The sequence below is a fragment of the Phyllobates terribilis genome, unplaced genomic scaffold, assembly GCF_046119375.1.
Source record: "Phyllobates terribilis strain yellow unplaced genomic scaffold, ASM4611937v1 Scaffold_2__4_contigs__length_985480577, whole genome shotgun sequence".
Taxonomy (NCBI): domain Eukaryota; kingdom Metazoa; phylum Chordata; class Amphibia; order Anura; family Dendrobatidae; genus Phyllobates; species Phyllobates terribilis.
Genome location: NW_027362762.1, coordinates 551,912,361 through 551,935,373, shown reverse-complemented (window position 1 = coordinate 551,935,373; position 23,013 = coordinate 551,912,361).

Here is a 23,013-nt window from a genome sequence, read left to right as displayed (position 1 = left end):
CTCGGAATTCTGCTGAAGTTTAAAAATGCTTTGGAAATCTTACATTATTCCCGGAATTCTTCTGAAGTTTAAAAATGCTTCGGAACTATTCCATTGTTCTCGGAATTCCGCTGACAATTAAAGATGCATTGGAACTATTCTATTGTTCTCGGAATTCCTCTGAAGTTTAAAAATGCTTCGGAACTCTTCCATTGTTCTCGGAATCCCGCTGGCGTTTAAGAATACTTCAGAACACTTCCATTGTTCTTGGAAATCCGCCGAAGTTTAAAAATGCTTCGGAACTCTTCCATTGTTCCTGGAATTCTTCTGACGTTTAAAAATGCTTTGGAACTCTTCCATTGTTCCTGGAATTCTTCTGAAGTTTAAAAATGCTACGGAACTCTTCCATTGTTCTCAGAATTCCACTGAAGTTTAAAAATGATTCTTAACTCTTCCATTGTTCTGGAAATTCTGCTGACATTTAAAATTGCTTTGGAACTCTTCCATTGTTCTCGGAATTCTGCTGACGTTTAAAAATGCTTCGCAACTCTTGTATTGTTTTCGGAATTCTGCTGAATTTTAAAAATGCTTTGGAACTCTTGCATTGTTCCTGGAATTCTTCTGAAGTTTAAAAATGCTACATAACTCTTCCATTGTTCTCCGAATTCAACTGAAGTTTAAAAATGCTTCGGAACTCTTCCATGGTTCTCGAAATTCGCTGATGTTTAAAAATTCTTCGGAACTCTTCCAATGTTCTCGGAATTCCGCTGACGTTTAATAATGCTTCGGAACTCTTGCATTGTTCTTGGAATTCCGCTGATGTTTGAAAATGCTTCTGAAATCTTCCATTGTTCTCGGAATTCTGCAGATGTTTAAAAATGCTTCGGAACTCTTCCATTGTTCATGGAATTCTGCTGACATTTAAAAATGCTACGGAACTCTTCCATTTTTCCCGGAATTCTTTTGAAGTTTAAAAATGCTTCCGATCTCTTTCATTGTTCAAGGAATTCCGCTGATGTTTAAAAATGCTTCGGAACTCTTCCATTGTTCATGGAATTCTGCTGACATTTAAAAATGCTACGGAACTCTTCCATTGTTCCCGGAATTCTTTTGAAGTTTAAAAATGCTTCCGATCTCTTTCATTGTTCAAGGAATTCCGCTGATGTTTAAAAATGCTACGGAACTCTTCCATTGTTCCCGGAATTCTTTTGAAGTTTAAAAATGATTCGGAACTCTTTCATTGTTCTCGGAATTCCACTGCCGTTCAAAAATGCTTCGGAACTCTTCCATTGTTCTCAGAATTACGCTGAATTTTAAAAATGCTTTGGAACACTACCATTGTTCTCGGAAATCCGCCGGAGTTTAAAAATGCTTCGGAACTCTTCCATTGTTCTCGGAATTAAGCTGATGTTTAAAAATCCTTCGGAACTCTTCCATTGTTCTCGGAATTCCGCTGATGTTTAAAAATGCTTCGGAATTCTTCCATTGTTCTCGGAATTCCGCTGAAGTTTTAAAAATGCTTTGGCACTCTTCCATTGTTCTCGGAATTCCACTGACGTTTAAAAATGCTTCGGAACTCTTCTATTGTTCTTCGAGTTCCGCTGATGTTTAATAATTCTTCAGGACACTTCCATTTTTACCGGAATACTGCTGACATTTAAAAATGCTTCGGAGTTAATTCATTGTTCTAGGAATTCTGCTGACGTTTAAAAATGCTTCGGAACTCTTCCATTGTTCCCGGAATTCTTTTGAAGTTTAAAAATGCTTCCGATCTCTTTCATTGTTCAAGGAATTCCCCTGACGTTTAAAAATGCTTCGGAACTCTTCCATTGTTCTCAGAATTCCGCTGACATTTAATAATGCTTCGGAACTCTTTCATTGTTCTTGGTATTCCGCTGCCATTTAAAAATGCTTCGGAACTCTTCCATTGTTCTCAGAATTACGCTGAATTTTAAAAATGCTTTGTAACACTACCATTGTTCTCGGAAATCCGCCGGAGTTTAAAAATGCTTCGGAACTCTTCAATTGTTCTCGGAATTAAGCTGATGTTTAAAAATCCTTCGGAACTCTTCCATTGTTCTCGGAATTCCGCTGATGTTTAAAAATGTTTCGGAATTCTTCCATTGTTCTCGGAATTCCGCTGAAGTTTTAAAAATGCTTTGGCACTCTTCCATTGTTCTCGGAATTCCGCTGACGTTTAAAAATGCTTCGGAACTCTTCTATTGTTCTTCGAATTCCGCTGATGTTTAATAATTCTTCGGGACACTTCCATTTTTACCGGAATACCGCTGACATTTAAAAATGCTTCGGAGTTAATTCATTGTTCTAGGAATTCTGCTGACGTTTAAAAATGCTTCGGAACTCTTCCATTGTTCCCGGAATTCCGCTGAAGTTTAAAAATGCTTCCAAACTCTTTCATTGGTCAAGGAATTTTGCTGACGTTTAATAATGCTTCAGTACTCTTTATTTGTTCTCAGAATTCCACTGGCATTTAAAAATGCTTTGAAATACTTCCATTGTTCTTGGAATTCCACTGTAGTTTAAAAATGCTTCTGAACTCTTCCATTGTTCTCGGAATTCTGCTGAAGTTTATAAATGCTTTGGAACTCTTCCATTGTTCTCAGAATTCTGCTGAAATTTAAAAATGCTTCAGAACTCTTCCATTGTTCTCAGAATTCTGCTGAAGTTTAAAAATGCTTCGGAACTCTTCCATTGTTCACGTAATTCTGCTGAAGTTTAAATTTGCTTCGGAACTCTTCCTTTGTTCTCGGAATTCCGCTGACATTTAATAATGCTTCGGAACTCTTCCATTGTTCTCGGAATTCTGCTGATGTTTAAAAATGCTTTGTAACTCTTCCATTGTTTTCGGAATTCCGCTGAAGTTTAAAAATGTTTCGGAACTCTTCCATTGTTGTGGAAATTCTGCTGATGTTTAAAAATGCTTCGGAACTCTACCATTGTTCTCGGAATTCTGCTGAAGTTTAAAAATGCTTTGGAACTCTTCCATTATTCCCGGAATTCTTCTGAAGTTTAAAAATGCTTTGGAACTATTCCATTGTTCTCAGAATTCCGCAGACGTTTAAAAATCCTTCGGAACTATTCCATTGTTCTAGGAATTTCGCTGACGTTTAAAAATGCATCGGAATTATTCCATTGTTCTCGGAAATCCTCTGGCGTTGAAGAATACTTCAGAACACTTCCATTGTTCTCGGAAATCCGCCGAAGTTTAAAAATGCTTCGGAACTCTTCCATTGTTCCTGGAATTCTTCTGAAGTTTAAAAATGCTTCTTAACTCTTCCATTGTTCTGGAAATTCTGCTGACATTTAAAAATGCTTCGGAACTCTTCCATTGTTCCCGGAATTCTTTTGAAGTTTAAAAAGGCTTCCGATCTCTTTCATTGTTCAAGGAATTCCGCTGACGTTTAAAAATGCTTCGGAACTCTTCCATTGTTCTCAGAATTCCGCTGACATTTAATAATGCTTCGGAACTCTTTCATTGTTCTCGGAATTCCGCTGCCGTTTAAAAATGCTTCGGAACTCTTCCATTGTTCTCAGAATTACGCTGAATTTTAAAAATGCTTTGGAACACTACCATTATTCTCGGAAATCCGCCGGAGTTTAAAAATGCTTCGGAACTTTTCCATTGTTCTCGGAATTAAGCTCATGTTTAAAACTCCTTCGGAACACTTCCATTGTTCTCGGAATTCCGCTGATGTTTAAAAATGCTTCGGAATTCTTCCATTGTTCTCGGAATTCCGCTGAAGTTATAAAAATGCTTTGGCACTCTTCCATTGTTCTCGGAATTCCGCTGACATTTAAAAATGCTTTGGAACTCTTCTATTGTTCTTCGAATTCCGCTGATGTTTAATAATGCTTCGGGACACTTCCATTTTTCCCGGAATACCGCTGACATTTAAAAATGCTTCGGAGTTAATTCATTGTTCTAGAAATTCCGCTGATGTTTAAAAATGCTTCGGAATTCTTCCATTGTTCTCGGAATTCCGCTGAAGTTTTAAAAATGCTTTGGCACTCTTCCATTGTTCTCGGAATTCCGCTGACGTTTAAAAATGCTTCGGAACTCTTCTATTGTTTTTCGAATTCCGCTGATGTTTAATAATGCTTTCGGACACTTCCATTTTTCCCGGAATACCGCTGACATTTAAAAATGCTTCGGAGTTAATTCATTGTTCTAGAAATTCTGCTGACGTTTAAAAATGCTTTGGAACTCTTCCATTGTTCCCGGAATTCCGCTGAAGTTTAAAAATGCTTCCAAACTCTTTCATTGCTCAAGGAATTTTGCTGACGTTTAATAATGCTTCAGTACTCTTTCTTTGTTCTCAGAATTCCACTGGCATTTAAAAATGCTTTGAAATACTTCCATTGTTCTTGGAATTCCAATGTAGTTTAAAAATGCTTCTGAACTCTTCCATTGTTCTCCGGATTCCGCTGACGTTTAAAAATCCTTCGGAACTCTGCCATTGTTCTCGGAATTGCGCGGAAGTTTTAAAAATGCTTTTGCACTCTTCCATTGTTCTCAGAATTTTGCTGACATTTAAAAATGCTTCGGAACTCTTCTATTGTTCTTCGAATTCCGCTGATGTTTAATAATGCTTCAGAACACATCCATTGTTCCCGGAATTCCGCTGACATTTAAAAATACTTAAGAGTTCTTTCATTGTTCTAGGAATTCTGCTGACGTTTAAAAATGCTTCGGAACTCTTCCATTGTTCCCGGAATTCCGCTGAAGTTTAAAAATGCTTCGAAATACTTCCATTGTTCTTGGAATTCCAATGTACTTTAAAAATGCTTCTGAACTCTTCCATTGTTCTCGGAATTCTGCTGAAGTTTATAAATGATTTGGAACTCTTCCATTGTTCTCAGAATTCTGCTGAAATTTAAAAATTCTTCAGAACTCTACCATTGTTCTCGGAATTCTGCTGAAGTTTAAAAATGCTTCGGAACTCTTCCATTGTTCACGTAATTCTGCTGAAGTTTACATTTGCTTCAGAAATCTTCCTTTGTTCTCGGAATTACGCTGACATTTAATAATGCTTCGGAACTCTTCCAATGTTCTCGCAATTCCGCTGAAGTTTAAAAATGCTTCGGAATTCTTCCATTGTTCTCGTAATTCTGCTGATGTTTAAAAATGCTTTCTAACTCTTCCATTGTTTTCGTAATTCCACTGAAGTTTAAAAATGTTTTGGAACTCTTCCATTGTTGTGGAAATTCTGCTGATGCTTAAAAATGCTTCGGAACTCTACCATTGTTCTCGGAATTCTGCTGAAGTTTAAAAATGCTTTGGAACTCTTACATTATTCCCGGAATTCTTCTGAAGTTTAAAGATGCTTCGGAACTATTCCATTGTTCTCGGAATTCCGCTGACAATTAAAGATGCATTGGAACTATTCCATTGTTCTCGGAATTCCTCTGAAGTTTAAAAATGCTTCAGAACTCTTCCATTGTTCTCGGAATCCCGCTGGCGTTTAAGAATACTTCGGAACACTTCCATTGTTCTTGGAAATCCGCCGAAGTTTAAAAATGCTTCGGAACTCTTCCATTGTTCCTGGAATTCTTCTGACGTTTAAAAATGCTTTGGAACTCTTCCATTGTTCCTGGAATTCTTCTGAAGTTTAAAAATGCTACGGAACACTTCCATTGTTCTCAGAATTCCACTGAAGTTTAAAAATGATTCTTAACTCTTCCATTGTTCTGGAAATTCTGCTGACATTTAAAATTGCTTTGGAACTCTTCCATTGTTCTCGGAATTCTGCTGACGTTTAAAAATGCTTCGCAACTCTTGTATTGTTTTCGGAATTCTGCTGAATTTTAAAAATGCTTCGGAACTCTTCCATTGTTCTGGAAATTCTGCTGATGTTTAAAAAGCTTCAGAACTCTTCCATTGTTCTCGGAAGTCTGCTGAAGTTTAAAAATGCTTTGGAACTCTTGCATTGTTCCTGGAATTCTTCTGAAGTTTAAAAATGCTACATAACTCTTCCATTGTTCTCCGAATTCAACTGAAGTTTAAAAATGCTTCGGAACTCTTCCATGGTTCTCGAAATTCGCTGATATTTAAAAATTCTTCGGAACTCTTCCAATGTTCTCGGAATTCCGCTGACGTTTAATAATGCTTCGGAACTCTTGCATTGTTCTTGGAATTCCGCTGATGTTTGAAAATGCTTCTGAAATCTTATATTGTTCTCGGAATTCTGCAGATGTTTAAAAATGCTTCGGAACTCTTCCATTGTTCATGGAATTCTGCTGACATTTAAAAATGCTACGGAACTCTTCCATTTTTCCCGGAATTCTTTTGAAGTTTAAAAATGCTTCCGATCTCTTTCATTGTTCAAGGAATTCCGCTGATGTTTAAAAATGCTTCGGAACTCTTCCATTGTTCATGGAATTCTGCTGACATTTAAAAATGCTACGGAACTCTTCCATTGTTCCCGGAATTCTTTTGAAGTTTAAAAATGCTTCCGATCTCTTTCATTGTTCAAGGAATTCCGCTGATGTTTAAAAATGCTACGGAACTCTTCCATTGTTCCCGGAATTCTTTTGAAGTTTAAAAATGCTTCGGAACTCTTTCATTGTTCTCGGAATTCCGCTGCCGTTTAAAAATGCTTCGGAACTCTTCCATTGTTCTCAGAATTACGCTGAATTTTAAAAATGCTTTGGAACACTACCATTGTTCTCGGAAATCCGCCGGAGTTTAAAAATGCTTCGGAACTCTTCCATTGTTCTCGGAATTAAGCTGATGTTTAAAAATCCTTCGGAACTCTTCCATTGTTCTCGGAATTCCGCTGATGTTTAAAAATGCTTCGGAATTCTTCCATTGTTCTCGGAATTCCGCTGAAGTTATAAAAATGCTTTGGCACTCTTCCATTGTTCTCGGAATTCCGCTGACATTTAAAAATGCTTCGGAACTCTTCTATTGTTCTTCGAATTCCGCTGATGTTTAATAATGCTTCGGGACACTTCCATTTTTCCCGGAATACCGCTGACATTTAAAAATGCTTCGGAGTTAATTCATTGTTCTAGAAATTCCGCTGATGTTTAAAAATGCTTCGGAATTCTTCCATTGTTCTCGGAATTCCGCTGAAGTTTTAAAAATGCTTTGGTACTCTTCCATTGTTCTCGGAATTCCGCTGACGTTTAAAAATGCTTCGGAACTCTTCTATTGTTCTTCGAATTCCGCTGATGTTTAATAATGCTTCGGGACACTTCCATTTTTCCCGGAATACCGCTGACATTTAAAAATGCTTCGGAGTTAATTCATTGTTCTAGAAATTCTGCTGACGTTTAAAAATGCTTTGGAACTCTTCCATTGTTCCCGGAATTCCGCTGAAGTTTAAAAATGCTTCCAAACTCTTTCATTGCTCAAGGAATTTTGCTGACGTTTAATAATGCTTCAGTACTCTTTCTTTGTTCTCAGAATTCCACTGGCATTTAAAAATGCTTTGAAATACTTCCATTGTTCTTGGAATTCCAATGTAGTTTAAAAATGCTTCTGAACTCTTCCATTGTTCTCCGGATTCCGCTGACGTTTAAAAATCCTTCGGAACTCTGCCATTGTTCTCGGAATTGCGCGGAAGTTTTAAAAATGCTTTGGCACTCTTCCATTGTTCTCAGAATTTTGCTGACATTTAAAAATGCTTCGGAACTCTTCTATTGTTCTTCGAATTCCGCTGATGTTTAATAATGCTTCAGAACACATCCATTGTTCCCGGAATTCCGCTGACATTTAAAAATACTTAAGAGTTCTTTCATTGTTCTAGGAATTCTGCTGACGTTTAAAAATGCTTCGGAACTCTTCCATTGTTCCCGGAATTCCGCTGAAGTTTAAAAATGCTTCGAAATACTTCCATTGTTCTTGGAATTCCAATGTAGTTTAAAAATGCTTCTGAACTCTTCCATTGTTCTCGGAATTCTGCTGAAGTTTATAAATGATTTGGAACTCTTCCATTGTTCTCAGAATTCTGCTGAAATTTAAAAATTCTTCAGAACTCTTCCATTGTTCTCGGAATTCTGCTGAAGTTTAAAAATGCTTCGGAACTCTTCCATTGTTCACGTAATTCTGCTGAAGTTTACATTTGCTTCAGAACTCTTCCTTTGTTCTCGGAATTACGCTGACATTTAATAATGCTTCGGAACTCTTCCAATGTTCTCGCAATTCCGCTGAAGTTTAAAAATGCTTCGGAATTCTTCCATTGTTCTCGGAATTCTGCTGATGTTTAAAAATGCTTTCTAACTCTTCCATTGTTTTCGTAATTCCACTGAAGTTTAAAAATGTTTTGGAACTCTTCCATTGTTGTGGAAATTCTGCTGATGCTTAAAAATGCTTCGGAACTCTACCATTGTTCTCGGAATTCTGCTGAAGTTTAAAAATGCTTTGGAACTCTTACATTATTCCCGGAATTCTTCTGAAGTTTAAAAATGCTTCGGAACTATTCCATTGTTCTCGAAATTCCGCTGACAATTAAAGATGCATTGGAACTATTCCATTGTTCTCGGAATTCCTCTGAAGTTTAAAAATGCTTCGGAACTCTTCCATTGTTCCTGGAATTCTTCTGACGTTTAAAAATGCTTTGGAACTCTTCCATTGTTCCTGGAATTCTTCTGAAGTTTAAAAATGCTACGGAACTCTTCCATTGTTCTCAGAATTCCACTGAAGTTTAAAAATGATTCTTAACTCTTCCATTGTTCTGGAAATTCTGCTGACATTTAAAATTGCTTTGGAACTCTTCCATTGTTCTCGGAATTCTGCTGACGTTTAAAAATGCTTCGCAACTCTTGTATTGTTTTCGGAATTCTGCTGAATTTTAAAAATGCTTCGGAACTCTTCCATTGTTCTGGAAATTCTGCTGATGTTTAAAAATGCTTCAGAACTCTTCCATTGTTCTCGGAAGTCTGCTGAAGTTTAAAAATGCTTTGGAACTCTTGCATTGTTCCTGGAATTCTTCTGAAGTTTAAAAATGCTACATAACTCTTCCATTGTTCTCCGAATTCAACTGAAGTTTAAAAATGCTTCGGAACTCTTCCAATGCTCTCGGAATTCCGCTGACGTTTAATAATGCTTCGGAACTCTTGCATTGTTCTTGGAATTCCGCTGATGTTTGAAAATGCTTCTGAAATCTTCCATTGTTCTCGGAATTCTGCAGATGTTTAAAAATGCTTCGGAACTCTTCCATTGTTCATGGAATTCTGCTGACATTTAAAAATGCTACGGAACTCTTCCATTGTTCCCGGAATTCTTTTGAAGTTTAAAAATGCTTCGGAACTCTTTCATTGTTCTCGGAATTCCGCTGCCGTTTAAAAATGCTTCGGGACTCTTCCATTGTTCTCAGAATTACGCTGAATTTTAAAAATGCTTTGGAACTCTTCCATTGTTCTCGGAATTAAGCTGATGTTTAAAAATCCTTCGGAACTCTTCCATTGTTCTCGGAATTCCGCTGATGTTTAAAAATGCTTCGGAATTCTTCCATTGTTCTCGGAATTCCGCTGAAGTTTTAAAAATGCTTTGGCACTCTTCCATTGTTCTCGGAATTCCGCTGACGTTTAAAAATGCTTCGGAACTCTTCTATTGTTCTTCGAGTTCCGCTGATGTTTAATAATTCTTCGGGACACTTCCATTTTTACCGGAATACTGCTGACATTTAAAAATGCTTCGGAGTTAATTCATTGTTCTAGGAATTCTGCTGACGTTTAAAAATGCTTCGGAACTCTTCCATTGTTCCCGAAATTCCGCTGAAGTTTAAAAATGCTTCCAAACTCTTTCATTGGTCAAGGAATTTTGCTGACGTTTAATAATGCTTCAGTACTCTTTCTTTGTTCTCAGAATTCCACTGGCATTTAAAAATGTTTTGAAATACTTCCATTGTTCTTGGAATTCCACTGTAGTTTAAAAATGCTTCTGAACTCTTCCATTGTTCTCGGAATTCTGCTGAAGTTTATAAATGCTTTGGAACTCTTCCATTGTTCTCAGAGTTCTGCTGAAATTTAAAAATGCTTCAGAACTCTTCCATTGTTCTCAGAATTCTGCTGAAGTTTAAAAATGCTTCGGAACTCTTCCATTGTTCACGTAATTCTGCTGAAGTTTAAATTTGCTTCGGAACTCTTCCTTTGTTCTCGGAATTCCGCTGACATTTAATAATGCTTCGGAACTCTTCCATTGTTCTCGGAATTCTGCTGATGTTTAAAAATGCTTTGTAACTCTTCCATTGTTCTTGGAATTCTGCTGACATTTAAAAATGCTACGGAACTCTTCCATTGTTCCCGGAATTCTTTTGAAGTTTAAAAATGCTTCCGATCTCTTTCATTGTTCAAGGAATTCCGCTGACGTTTAAAAATGCCTCGGAACTCTTCCATTGTTCTCAGAATTCCGCTGACATTTAATAATGCTTCGGAACTCTTTGATTGTTCTCGGAATTCCGCTGCCGTTTAAAAATGCTTCGGAACTCTTCCATTGTTCTCAGAATTACGCTGAATTTTAAAAATGCTTTGGAACACTACCATTGTTCTCGGAAATCCGCCGGAGTTTAAAAATGCTTCGGAACTCTTCCATTGTTCTCGGAATTAAGCTGATGTTTAAAAATCCTTCGGAACTCTTCCATTGTTCTCGGAATTCCGCTGATGTTTAAAAATGCTTCGGAATTCTTCCATTGTTCTCGGAATTCCGCTGAAGTTTTAAATATGCTTTGGCACTCTTCCATTGTTCTCAGAGTTCTGCTGAAATTTAAAAATGCTTCAGAACTCTTCCATTGTTCTCAGAATTCTGCTGAAGTTTAAAAATGCTTCGGAACTCTTCCATTGTTCACGTAATTCTGCTGAAGTTTAAATTTGCTTCGGAACTCTTCCTTTGTTCTCGGAATTCCGCTGACATTTAATAATGCTTCGGAACTCTTCCATTGTTCTCGGAATTCTGCTGATGTTTAAAAATGCTTTGTAACTCTTCCATTGTTCTTGGAATTCTGCTGACATTTAAAAATGCTACGGAACTCTTCCATTGTTCCCGGAATTCTTTTGAAGTTTAAAAATGCTTCCGATCTCTTTCATTGTTCAAGGAATTCCGCTGACGTTTAAAAATGCCTCGGAACTCTTCCATTGTTCTCAGAATTCCGCTGACATTTAATAATGCTTCGGAACTCTTTGATTGTTCTCGGAATTCCGCTGCCGTTTAAAAATGCTTCGGAACTCTTCCATTGTTCTCAGAATTACGCTGAATTTTAAAAATGCTTTGGAACACTACCATTGTTCTCGGAAATCCGCCGGAGTTTAAAAATGCTTCGGAACTCTTCCATTGTTCTCGGAATTAAGCTGATGTTTAAAAATCCTTCGGAACTCTTCCATTGTTCTCGGAATTCCGCTGATGTTTAAAAATGCTTCGGAATTCTTCCATTGTTCTCGGAATTCCGCTGAAGTTTTAAATATGCTTTGGCACTCTTCCATTGTTCTCAGAGTTCTGCTGAAATTTAAAAATGCTTCAGAACTCTTCCATTGTTCTCAGAATTCTGCTGAAGTTTAAAAATGCTTCGGAACTCTTCCATTGTTCACGTAATTCTGCTGAAGTTTAAATTTGCTTCGGAACTCTTCCTTTGTTCTCGGAATTCCGCTGACATTTAATAATGCTTCGGAACTCTTCCATTGTTCTCGGAATTCTGCTGATGTTTAAAAATGCTTTGTAACTCTTCCATTGTTCTTGGAATTCTGCTGACATTTAAAAATGCTACGGAACTCTTCCATTGTTCCCGGAATTCTTTTGAAGTTTAAAAATGCTTCCGATCTCTTTCATTGTTCAAGGAATTCCGCTGACGTTTAAAAATGCCTCGGAACTCTTCCATTGTTCTCAGAATTCCGCTGACATTTAATAATGCTTCGGAACTCTTTGATTGTTCTCGGAATTCCGCTGCCGTTTAAAAATGCTTCGGAACTCTTCCATTGTTCTCAGAATTACGCTGAATTTTAAAAATGCTTTGGAACACTACCATTGTTCTCGGAAATCCGCCGGAGTTTAAAAATGCTTCGGAACTCTTCCATTGTTCTCGGAATTAAGCTGATGTTTAAAAATCCTTCGGAACTCTTCCATTGTTCTCGGAATTCCGCTGATGTTTAAAAATGCTTCGGAATTCTTCCATTGTTCTCGGAATTCCGCTGAAGTTTTAAATATGCTTTGGCACTCTTCCATTGTTCTCGGAATTCTGCTGACGTTTAAAAATGCTTCGGAGCTCTTCTATTGTTCTTCGAATTCCGCTGATGTTTAATAATTCTTCGGGACACTTCCATTTTTACCGGAATACCGCTGACATAAAAAAATGCTTCGGAGTTAATTCATTGTTCTAGGAATTCTGCTGACGTTTAAAAATGCTTCGGAACTCTTCCATTGTTCCCGGAATTCCGCTGAAGTTTAAAAATGCTTCCAAACTCTTTCATTGGTCAAGGAATTTTGCTGACGTTTAATAATGCTTCAGTACTCTTCCTTTGTTCTCGGAATTCCGCTGACATTTAATAATGCTTCGGAACTCTTCCATTGTTCTCGGAATTCTGCTGATGTTTAAAAATGCTTTGTAACTCTTCCATTGTTTTCGGAATTCCGCTGAAGTTTAAAAATGTTTCGGAACTCTTCCATTGTTGTGGAAATTCTGCTGATGTTTAAAAATGCTTCGGAACTCTACCATTGTTCTCGGAATTCTGCTGAAGTTTAAAAATGCTTTGGAACTCTTCCATTATTCCCGGAATTCTTCTGAAGCTTAAAAATGCTTTGGAACTATTCCATTGTTCTCAGAATTCCGCAGACGTTTAAAAATCCTTCGGAACTATTCCATTGTTCTAGGAATTTCGCTGACGTTTAAAAATGCATCGGAATTATTCCATTGTTCTCGGAATTCCTCTGGCGTTTAAGAATACTTCAGAACACTTCCATTGTTCTCGGAAATCCGCCGAAGTTTAAAAATGCTTCGGAACTCTTCCATTGTTCCTGGAATTCTTCTGAAGTTTAAAAATGCTTCTTAACTCTTCCATTGTTCTGGAAATTCTGCTGACATTTAAAAATGCTTCGGAACTCTTCCATTGTTCCCGGAATTCTTTTGAAGTTTAAAAATGCTTCCGATCTCTTTCATTGTTCAAGGAATTCCGCTGACGTTTAAAAATGCTTCGGAACTCTTCCATTTTTCCCGGAATACCGCTGACATTTAAAAATGCTTCGGAGTTAATTCATTGTTCTAGAAATTCCGCTGATGTTTAAAAATGCTTCGGAATTCTTCCAATGTTCTCGGAATTCCGCTGAAGTTTTAAAAATGCTTTGGCACTCTTCCATTGTTCTCGGAATTCCGCTGACGTTTAAAAATGCTTCGGAACTCTTCTATTGTTCTTCGAATTCCGCTGATGTTTAATAATGCTTCGGGACACTTCCATTTTTCCCGGAATACCGCTGACATTTAAAAATGCTTCGGAGTTAATTCATTGTTCTAGAAATTCTGCTGACGTTTAAAAATGCTTTGGAACTCTTCCATTGTTCCCGGAATTCCGCTGAAGTTTAAAAATGCTTCCAAACTCTTTCATTGCTCAAGGAATTTTGCTGACGTTTAATAATGCTTCAGTACTCTTTCTTTGTTCTCAGAATTCCACTGGCATTTAAAAATGCTTTGAAATACTTCCATTGTTCTTGGAATTCCAATGTAGTTTAAAAATGCTTCTGAACTCTTCCATTGTTCTCCGGATTCCGCTGACGTTTAAAAATCCTTCGGAACTCTGCCATTGTTCTCGGAATTGCGCGGAAGTTTTAAAAATGCTTTGGCACTCTTCCATTGTTCTCAGAATTTTGCTGACATTTAAAAATGCTTCGGAACTCTTCTATTGTTCTTCGAATTCCGCTGATGTTTAATAATGCTTCAGAACACATCCATTGTTCCCGGAATTCCGCTGACATTTAAAAATACTTAAGAGTTCTTTCATTGTTATAGGAATTCTGCTGACGTTTAAAAATGCTTCGGAACTCTTCCATTGTTCCCGGAATTCCGCTGAAGTTTAAAAATGCTTCGAAATACTTCCATTGTTCTTGGAATTCCAATGTAGTTTAAAAATGCTTCTGAACTCTTCCATTGTTCTCGGAATTCTGCTGAAGTTTATAAATGATTTGGAACTCTTCCATTGTTCTCAGAATTCTGCTGAAATTTAAAAATTCTTCAGAACTCTTCCATTGTTCTCGGAATTCTGCTGAAGTTTAAAAATGCTTCGGAACTCTTCCATTGTTCACGTAATTCTGCTGAAGTTTACATTTGCTTCAGAACTCTTCCTTTGTTCTCGGAATTACGCTGACATTTAATAATGCTTCGGAACTCTTCCAATGTTCTCGCAATTCCGCTGAAGTTTAAAAATGCTTCGGAATTCTTCCATTGTTCTCGGAATTCTGCTGATGTTTAAAAATGCTTTCTAACTCTTCCATTGTTTTCGTAATTCCACTGAAGTTTAAAAATGTTTTGGAACTCTTCCATTGTTGTGGAAATTCTGCTGATGCTTAAAAATGCTTCGGAACTCTACCATTGTTCTCGGAATTCTGCTGAAGTTTAAAAATGCTTTGGAACTCTTACATTATTCCCGGAATTCTTCTGAAGTTTAAAAATGCTTCGGAACTATTCCATTGTTCTCGAAATTCCGCTGACAATTAAAGATGCATTGGAACTATTCCATTGTTCTCGGAATTCCTCTGAAGTTTAAAAATGCTTCGGAACTCTTCCATTGTTCCTGGAATTCTTCTGACGTTTAAAAATGCTTTGGAACTCTTCCATTGTTCCTGGAATTCTTCTGAAGTTTAAAAATGCTACGGAACTCTTCCATTGTTCTCAGAATTCCACTGAAGTTTAAAAATGATTCTTAACTCTTCCATTGTTCTGGAAATTCTGCTGACATTTAAAATTGCTTTGGAACTCTTCCATTGTTCTCGGAATTCTGCTGACGTTTAAAAATGCTTCGCAACTCTTGTATTGTTTTCGGAATTCTGCTGAATTTTAAAAATGCTTCGGAACTCTTCCATTGTTCTGGAAATTCTGCTGATGTTTAAAAATGCTTCAGAACTCTTCCATTGTTCTCGGAAGTCTGCTGAAGTTTAAAAATGCTTTGGAACTCTTGCATTGTTCCTGGAATTCTTCTGAAGTTTAAAAATGCTACATAACTCTTCCATTGTTCTCCGAATTCAACTGAAGTTTAAAAATGCTTCGGAACTCTTCCAATGTTCTCGGAATTCCGCTGACGTTTAATAATGCTTCGGAACTCTTGCATTGTTCTTGGAATTCCGCTGATGTTTGAAAATGCTTCTGAAATCTTCCATTGTTCTCGGAATTCTGCAGATGTTTAAAAATGCTTCGGAACTCTTCCATTGTTCATGGAATTCTGCTGACAATTAAAAATGCTACGGAACTCTTCCATTTTTCCCGGAATTCTTTTGAAGTTTAAAAATGCTTCCGATCTCTTTCATTGTTCAAGGAATTCCGCTGATGTTTAAAAATGCTTCGGAACTCTTCCATTGTTCATGGAATTCTGCTGACATTTAAAAATGCTACGGAACTCTTCCATTGTTCCCGGAATTCTTTTGAAGTTTAAAAATGCTTCCGATCTCTTTCATTGTTCAAGGAATTCCGCTGATGTTTAAAAATGCTACGGAACTCTTCCATTGTTCCCGGAATTCTTTTGAAGTTTAAAAATGCTTCGGAACTCTTTCATTGTTCTCGGAATTCCGCTGCCGTTTAAAAATGCTTCGGGACTCTTCCATTGTTCTCAGAATTACGCTGAATTTTAAAAATGCTTTGGAACACTACCATTGTTCTCGGAAATCCGCCGGAGTTTAAAAATGCTTCGGAACTCTTCCATTGTTCTCGGAATTAAGCTGATGTTTAAAAATCCTTCGGAACTCTTCCATTGTTCTCGGAATTCCGCTGATGTTTAAAAATGCTTCGGAATTCTTCCATTGTTCTCGGAATTCCGCTGAAGTTTTAAAAATGCTTTGGCACTCTTCCATTGTTCTCGGAATTCCGCTGACGTTTAAAAATGCTTCGGAACTCTTCTATTGTTCTTCGAGTTCCGCTGATGTTTAATAATTCTTCGGGACACTTCCATTTTTACCGGAATACTGCTGACATTTAAAAATGCTTCGGAGTTAATTCATTGTTCTAGGAATTCTGCTGACGTTTAAAAATGCTTCGGAACTCTTCCATTGTTCCAGGAATTCCGCTGAAGTTTAAAAATGCTTCCAAACTCTTTCATTGGTCAAGGAATTTTGCTGACGTTTAATAATGCTTCAGTACTCTTTCTTTGTTCTCAGAATTCCACTGGCATTTAAAAATGTTTTGAAATACTTCCATTGTTCTTGGAATTCCACTGTAGTTTAAAAATGCTTCTGAACTCTTCCATTGTTCTCGGAATTCTGCTGAAGTTTATAAATGCTTTGGAACTCTTCCATTGTTCTCAGAGTTCTGCTGAAATTTAAAAATGCTTCAGAACTCTTCCATTGTTCTCAGAATTCTGCTGAAGTTTAAAAATGCTTCGGAACTCTTCCATTGTTCACGTAATTCTGCTGAAGTTTAAATTTGCTTCGGAACTCTTCCTTTGTTCTCGGAATTCCGCTGACATTTAATAATGCTTCGGAACTCTTCCATTGTTCTCGGAATTCTGCTGATGTTTAAAAATGCTTTGTAACTCTTCCATTGTTCTTGGAATTCTGCTGACATTTAAAAATGCTACGGAACTCTTCCATTGTTCCCGGAATTCTTTTGAAGTTTAAAAATGCTTCCGATCTCTTTCATTGTTCAAGGAATTCCGCTGACGTTTAAAAATGCCTCGGAACTCTTCCATTGTTCTCAGAATTCCGCTGACATTTAATAATGCTTCGGAACTCTTTGATTGTTCTCGGAATTCCGCTGCCGTTTAAAAATGCTTCGGAACTCTTCCATTGTTCTCAGAATTACGCTGAATTTTAAAAATGCTTTGGAACACTACCATTGTTCTCGGAAATCCGCCGGAGTTTAAAAATGCTTCGGAACTCTTCCATTGTTCTCGGAATTAAGCTGATGTTTAAAAATCCTTCGGAACTCTTCCATTGTTCTCGGAATTCCGCTGATGTTTAAAAATGCTTCGGAATTCTTCCATTGTTCTCGGAATTCCGCTGAAGTTTTAAATATGCTTTGGCACTCTTCCATTGTTCTCAGAGTTCTGCTGAAATTTAAAAATGCTTCAGAACTCTTCCATTGTTCTCAGAATTCTGCTGAAGTTTAAAAATGCTTCGGAACTCTTCCATTGTTCACGTAATTCTGCTGAAGTTTAAATTTGCTTCGGAACTCTTCCTTTGTTCTCGGAATTCCGCTGACATTTAATAATGCTTCGGAACTCTTCCATTGTTCTCGGAATTCTGCTGATGTTTAAAAATGCTTTGTAACTCTTCCATTGTTCTTGGAATTCTGCTGACATTTAAAAATGCTACGGAACTCTTCCATTGTTCCTGGAATTCTTTTGAAGTTTAAAAATGCTTCCGATCTCTTTCATTGTTCAAGGAATTCCGCTGACGTTTAAAAATGCCTCGGAACTCTTCCATTGTTCTCAGAATTCCGCTGACATTTAATAATGCTTCGGAACTCTTTGATTGTTCTCGGAATTCCGCTGCCGTTTAAAAATGCTTCGGAACTCTTCCATTGTTCTCAGAATTACGCTGAATTTTAAAAATGCTTTGGAACACTACCATTGTTCTCGGAAATCCGCCGGAGTTTAAAAATGCTTTGGCACTCTTCCATTGTTCTCGGAATTCTGCTGACGTTTAAAAATGCTTCGGAGCTCTTCTATTGTTCTTCGAATTCCGCTGATGTTTAATAATTCTTCGGGACACTTCCATTTTTACCGGAATACCGCTGACATAAAAAAATGCTTCGGAGTTAATTCATTGTTCTAGGAATTCTGCTGACGTTTAAAAATGCTTCGGAACTCTTCCATTGTTCCCTGAATTCCGCTGAAGTTTAAAAATGCTTCCAAACTCTTTCATTGGTCAAGGAATTTTGCTGACGTTTAATAATGCTTCAGTACTCTTCCTTTGTTCTCGGAATTCCGCTGACATTTAATAATGCTTCGGAACTCTTCCATTGTTCTCGGAATTCTGCTGATGTTTAAAAATGCTTTGTAACTCTTCCATTGTTTTCGGAATTCCGCTGAAGTTTAAAAATGTTTCGGAACTCTTCCATTGTTGTGGAAATTCTGCTGATGTTTAAAAATGCTTCGGAACTCTACCATTGTTCTCGGAATTCTGCTGAAGTTTAAAAATGCTTTGGAACTCTTCCATTATTCCCGGAATTCTTCTGAAGCTTAAAAATGCTTTGGAACTATTCCATTGTTCTAGGAATTTCGCTGACGTTTAAAAATGCATCGGAATTATTCCATTGTTCTCGGAATTCCTCTGGCGTTTAAGAATACTTCAGAACACTTCCATTGTTCTCGGAAATCCGCCGAAGTTTAAAAATGCTTCGGAACTCTTCCATTGTTCCTGGAATTCTTCTGAAGTTTAAAAATGCTTCTTAACTCTTCCATTGTTCTGGAAATTCTGCTGACATTTAAAAATGCTTCGGAACTCTTCCATTGTTCCCGGAATTCTTTTGAAGTTTAAAAATGCTTCCGATCTCTTTCATTGTTCAAGGAAATCCGCTGACGTTTAAAAATGCTTCGGAACTCTTCCATTGTTCTCAGAATTCCGCTGACATTTAATAATGCTTCGGAACTCTTTCATTGTTCTCGGAATTCCGCTGCCGTTTAAAAATGCTTCGGAACTCTTCCATTTTTCCCGGAATACCGCTGACATTTAAAAATGCTTCGGAGTTAATTCATTGTTCTAGAAATTCCGCTGATGTTTAAAAATGCTTCGGAATTCTTCCATTGTTCTCGGAATTCCGCTGAAGTTTTAAAAATGCTTTGGCACTCTTCCATTGTTCTCGGAATTCCGCTGACGTTTAAAAATGCTTCGGAACTCTTCTATTGTTCTTCGAATTCCGCTGATGTTTAATAATGCTTCGGGACACTTCCATTTTTCCCGGAATACCGCTGACATTTAAAAATGCTTCGGAGTTAATTCATTGTTCTAGAAATTCTGCTGACGTTTAAAAATGCTTTGGAACTCTTCCATTGTTCCCGGAATTCCGCTGAAGTTTAAAAATGCTTCCAAACTCTTTCATTGCTCAAGGAATTTTGCTGACGTTTAATAATGCTTCAGTACTCTTTCTTTGTTCTCAGAATTCCACTGGCATTTAAAAATGCTTTGAAATACTTCCATTGTTCTTGGAATTCCAATGTAGTTTAAAAATGCTTCTGAACTCTTCCATTGTTCTCCGGATTCCGCTGACGTTTAAAAATCCTTCGGAACTCTGCCATTGTTCTCGGAATTGCGCGGAAGTTTTAAAAATGCTTTGGCACTCTTCCATTGTTCTCAGAATTTTGCTGACATTTAAAAATGCTTCGGAACTCTTCTATTGTTCTTCGAATTCCGCTGATGTTTAATAATGCTTCAGAACACATCCATTGTTCCCGGAATTCCGCTGACATTTAAAAATACTTAAGAGTTCTTTCATTGTTCTAGGAATTCTGCTGACGTTTAAAAATGCTTCGGAACTCTTCCATTGTTCCCGGAATTCCGCTGAAGTTTAAAAATGCTTCGAAATACTTCCATTGTTCTTGGAATTCCAATGTAGTTTAAAAATGCTTCTGAACTCTTCCATTGTTCTCGGAATTCTGCTGAAGTTTATAAATGATTTGGAACTCTTCCATTGTTCTCAGAATTCTGCTGAAATTTAAAAATTCTTCAGAACTCTTCCATTGTTCTCGGAATTCTGCTGAAGTTTAAAAATGCTTCGGAACTCTTCCATTGTTCACGTAATTCTGCTGAAGTTTACATTTGCTTCAGAACTCTTCCTTTGTTCTCGGAATTACGCTGACATTTAATAATGCTTCGGAACTCTTCCAATGTTCTCGCAATTCCGCTGAAGTTTAAAAATGCTTCGGAATTCTTCCATTGTTCTCGGAATTCTGCTGATGTTTAAAAATGCTTTCTAACTCTTCCATTGTTTTCGTAATTCCACTGAAGTTTAAAAATGTTTTGGAACTCTTCCATTGTTGTGGAAATTCTGCTGATGCTTAAAAATGCTTCGGAACTCTACCATTGTTCTCGGAATTCTGCTGAAGTTTAAAAATGCTTTGGAACTCTTACATTATTCCCGGAATTCTTCTGAAGTTTAAAAATGCTTCGGAACTATTCCATTGTTCTCGGAATTCCGCTGACAATTAAAGATGCATTGGAACTATTCCATTGTTCTCGGAATTCCTCTGAAGTTTAAAAATGCTTCGGAACTCTTCCATTGTTCTCGGAATCCCGCTGGCGTTTAAGAATACTTCGGAACACTTCCATTGTTCTTGGAAATCCGCCGAAGTTTAAAAATGCTTTGGAACTCTTCCATTGTTCCTGGAATTCTTCTGACGTTTAAAAATGCTTTGGAACTCTTCCATTGTTCCTGGAATTCTTCTGAAGTTTAAAAATGCTACGGAACTCTTCCATTGTTCTCAGAATTCCACTGAAGTTTAAAAATGATTCTTAACTCTTCCATTGTTCTGGAAATTCTGCTGACATTTAAAATTGCTTTGGAACTCTTCCATTGTTCTCGGAATTCTGCTGACGTTTAAAAATGCTTCGCAACTCTTGTATTGTTTTCGGAATTCTGCTGAATTTTAAAAATGCTTCGGAACTCTTCCATTGTTCTGGAAATTCTGCTGATGTTTAAAAATGCTTCAGAACTCTTCCATTGTTCTCGGAAGTCTGCTGAAGTTTAAAAATGCTTTGGAACTCTTGCATTGTTCCTGGAATTCTTCTGAAGTTTAAAAATGCTACATAACTCTTCCATTGTTCTCCGAATTCAACTGAAGTTTAAAAATGCTTCGGAACTCTTCCAATGTTCTCGGAATTCCGCTGACGTTTAATAATGCTTCGGAACTCTTGCATTGTTCTTGGAATTCCGCTGATGTTTGAAAATGCTTCTGAAATCTTCCATTGTTCTCGGAATTCTGCAGATGTTTAAAAATGCTTCGGAACTCTTCCATTGTTCATGGAATTCTGCTGACATTTAAAAATGCTACGGAACTCTTCCATTTTTCCCGGAATTCTTTTGAAGTTTAAAAATGCTTCCGATCTCTTTCATTGTTCAAGGAATTCCGCTGATGTTTAAAAATGCTTCGGAACTCTTCCATTGTTCATGGAATTCTGCTGACATTTAAAAATGCTACGGAACTCTTCCATTGTTCCCGGAATTATTTTGAAGTTTAAAAATGCTTCCGATCTCTTTCATTGTTCAAGGAATTCCGCTGATGTTTAAAAATGCTACGGAACTCTTCCATTGTTCCCGGAATTCTTTTGAAGTTTAAAAATGCTTCGGAACTCTTTCATTGTTCTCGGAATTCCGCTGCCGTTTAAAAATGCTTCGGAACTCTTCCATTGTTCTCAGAATTACGCTGAATTTTAAAAATGCTTTGGAACACTACCATTGTTCTCGGAAATCCGCCGGAGTTTAAAAATGCTTCAGAACTCTTCCATTGTTCTCGGAATTAAGCTGATGTTTAAAAATCCTTCGGAACTCTTCCATTGTTCTCGGAATTCCGCTGATGTTTAAAAATGCTTCGGTATTCTTCCATTGTTCTCGGAATTCCGCTGAAGTTTTAAAAATGCTTTGGCACTCTTCCATTGTTCTCGGAATTCCGCTGACATTTAAAAATGCTTCGGAACTCTTCTATTGTTCTTCGAGTTCCGCTGATGTTTAATAATTCTTCGGGACACTTCCATTTTTCCCGGAATACCGCTGACATTTAAAAATGCTTCGGAGTTAATTCATTGTTCTAGAAATTCTGCTGACGTTTAAAAATGCTTTGGAACTCTTCCATTGTTCCCGGAATTCCGCTGAAGTTTAAAAATGCTTCCAAACTCTTTCATTGCTCAAGGAATTTTGCTGACGTTTAATAATGCTTCAGTACTCTTTCTTTGTTCTCAGAATTCCACTGGCATTTAAAAATGCTTTGAAATACTTCCATTGTTCTTGGAATTCCAATGTAGTTTAAAAATGCTTCTGAACTCTTCCATTGTTCTCCGGATTCCGCTGACGTTTAAAAATCCTTCGGAACTCTGCCATTGTTCTCGGAATTGCGCGGAAGTTTTAAAAATGCTTTGGCACTCTTCCATTGTTCTCAGAATTTTGCTGACATTTAAAAATGCTTCGGAACTCTTCTATTGTTCTTCGAATTCCGCTGATGTTTAATAATGCTTCAGAACACATCCATTGTTCCCGGAATTCCGCTGACATTTAAAAATACTTAAGAGTTCTTTCATTGTTCTAGGAATTCTGCTGACGTTTAAAAATGCTTCGGAACTCTTCCATTGTTCCCGGAATTCCGCTGAAGTTTAAAAATGCTTCGAAATACTTCCATTGTTCTTGGAATTCCAATGTAGTTTAAAAATGCTTCTGAACTCTTCCATTGTTCTCGGAATTCTGCTGAAGTTTATAAATGATTTGGAACTCTTCCATTGTTCTCAGAATTCTGCTGAAATTTAAAAATTCTTCAGAACTCTTCCATTGTTCTCGGAATTCTGCTGAAGTTTAAAAATGCTTCGGAACTCTTCCATTGTTCACGTAATTCTGCTGAAGTTTACATTTGCTTCAGAACTCTTCCTTTGTTCTCGGAATTACGCTGACATTTAATAATGCTTCGGAACTCTTCCAATGTTCTCGCAATTCCGCTGAAGTTTAAAAATGCTTCGGAATTCTTCCATTGTTCTCGGAATTCTGCTGATGTTTAAAAATGCTTTCTAACTCTTCCATTGTTTTCGTAATTCCACTGAAGTTTAAAAATGTTTTGGAACTCTTCCATTGTTGTGGAAATTCTGCTGATGCTTAAAAATGCTTCGGAACTCTACCATTGTTCTCGGAATTCTGCTGAAGTTTAAAAATGCTTTGGAACTCTTACATTATTCGCGGAATTCTTCTG